General features: G+C 50.4%; 1 pseudogene; it reads right to left on the bottom strand.

Annotated features, from left to right (window-relative positions):
• Positions 1-462: 462 nt before the first annotated feature.
• Positions 463-1,390, bottom strand: LOC100724849 (rRNA 2'-O-methyltransferase fibrillarin-like; annotated as a pseudogene).
• Positions 1,391-2,486: the final 1,096 nt, after the last annotated feature.

The following is a 2,486-nucleotide window of genomic DNA, read 5'->3' as shown; positions in this document are numbered from 1 at the left end:
CGGGACACGTGGATCAGGCGGTGCTGCTCCATTTCACAAATAATGCAATTGCCATGCAGGGCACAGGCGGCCAGCTCCAAGTCCCTGAGGGGTGATGCTGGCTGGGTGGGTTCCTAGGTTCCTTTGGTCCCCCCTTTTGGCACCTGATCACAAGTGGTGATTGTGATTGTTCAAAACAATTATGACAAAACTCCTTTCTGAGTCCCCGGCCTCTCCTGTGACTGGGGAAGTTGTTTGATCCAGGTATCACTCATGAGACCTAAGGGAAAGACTGAGAGGTTGGGTTTCCTGGTGGGGCTTTTTTGTATCAAAAATGAAAAACAAAAAAATCAAAGATATAACTAGCATGAATCGTCACCCCTTCCTTTCCTTTTTTTTAACAGATGAATCTTTTAGTAGAAACATCACACATACAACAACAGTAGCAACACACATCTCTGGGAATCCAGGCAGCACTGTGCTTCAGTTCTTCGCCTGGGGAGGTGGCCTGTATACACTCACTGTCACAGCGTGGTCTCTCTCCGATGGCCCCAGGGTCAGCTGCTCCTGGGGCTTCACGATCTCCTGCTGCATCTTCTTCACTTCAGAAGCAAACACCCTCAGCTGAGGCTGTGGAGTCAATGCAGTCTTGATGGAAACTGTGGAAGGTGTGGGCATTTAAGGCCACCACCCTGGCTTGATCTGGCTGGGCCATGTTGGCAAAGATGACATCCACCGTGTGCTGAGCATGTGATGTTTGTGTGGGTGTCGAGCATTCTCAACCACAGGAATAATGTTGGACCTCTTCTTGGCCAAGTTGATAAGATCATAGCCAGAACAGTTTGAGAACTCAACAGCATAGACTAGACCATCTAGACCTATGACATCAGAGACATGGAATACTGAGGTACCAGAGGCCGCCCCGAGGCACAGCACCATGGCCCCAGGCTTGATGTGGATCTGGTCCACACCACGCCAGTTTTCAGTGGAAGGGGCTCCAGGCTTGGTACTCAAGTTTGTCATCTCCTTCCAAAATGGAGACTCTCCTCTCTCCATATCCAGACTCTCCAGGGACCAGATTCTTGGTGATGGGTGCATCCTTTTCATGACAAATGAAGACACCCTCATGCCAGCAAGGCTCCACAATCACATTCTTCCCCCACTGGTTTCATTTTTCTCCCCAGCCTGGGGAGACCACACTGGAAGCCTCCACTCTGTCCACTGTCACCATCCTTGCTCCTTGGCCATTGCCTCTAAAACCTCTGCCAACCCAACCTCAGCCACCCACAAGGCCACTTCGGCCATCCACAAAACCACCTTGGCCTCCACCATGACCACCATGAATTCCAAGGTCACTAAAACCCCTTTGGCTACCAAAGCCACCTCCACGGGGACTGAAACCTGGCTTCATAGTGAGCCTTAGGTTGTGTGGCTCGGAGAGTCTGTGGCGTCCACGCCTCTTCCTTTCTTTGTCAGGGCTTTAGGAGCAGATGTGATGTCTGGTACCACTGTGAGAAGAATATCCCCTTATTTTTCATATACCTTATTCAAGTTTTCTCTTATTTAGAGCCAAATACATGCTTGGTAAGTGTGATGGTTGCTGTCTCGATGTCCTCCCAAAGCCTCATGTAGTTTTAGATGGGGCTTTTCCCCCAGGTAAGTGAATCTAGAGTGTGTGATTGATTCATGGGTCAGTGCTAAGACTAAGGCTGGGTGATTGCTGGGTCAGTCTGCTGATTGGATTGGCACTGCCCTAACTCCCAGTAGACTAGAAGCAATATAAAGGCCAGAGAGAGGCTTACCTCCTCCTTGCTCGTTGCTTTTGCTGTCTTCCACTGCCATGAACTGTTGCCCCTCAGCCATGCTACCCTGCCTTGGAGCCAGTTCACTCTGGATGGAAACTTCTACAAACTATGAGCTAAATAAACTTCTCCTCCTTGTGGCTGTTGGGTATTTTGTCTCAGTGACAAGAGAAAAGTAACTAAACCCATTAGGTAGCAGAGCAGACCTAAAACATTTTTAGAACCAGCTGACTCCAAATTCTTTATAGTTTCTGCTCCACCATGACAATTCCTCTGCAAAGACTCTTAAGCAGGTTCTCCAGATCCAGTAGAATATGGCTCCTTCAGCAGCAAGGAGCTAGGCCTTGGGTGTCACACGGCTAGGCCAGGGCTCCTTGGTCCTCATGATGGCTAATCCTTACTGGCCCACGCTGGCTGGTTAGGGAAGCACACTCCTTGCCACCTGGGTGTATCACTGTGTGGGAAGGTCACATGTGATTGCTTGATTTGAGCAGCTGGCTTGGCCAGGAGCTTCTGACCATTAGGAGGCAGAGAGATAGGATCCCTGGTGCCCTTGCCATGGCCTCAGCCTTAAGCAGGCAAGCAGGGCAGCCACATCCAGGGCTACCCAAAGGCTCAGGGCCCTGATAGTCTTACAGGACACAAGTCCTGTATGTCAGCGTGGCCGCACTCTCCCTAGTCTCCTGTGGCTCTGGCCTTCACCCA

The sequence above is a fragment of the Cavia porcellus genome, unplaced genomic scaffold (genome assembly GCF_034190915.1).
Source record: "Cavia porcellus strain 051 isolate PalLab524CR breed Dunkin Hartley unplaced genomic scaffold, mCavPor4.1 scaffold_23, whole genome shotgun sequence".
NCBI lineage: Eukaryota > Metazoa > Chordata > Mammalia > Rodentia > Caviidae > Cavia > Cavia porcellus.
This window is presented reverse-complemented; position numbering and strand designations above follow the sequence as displayed.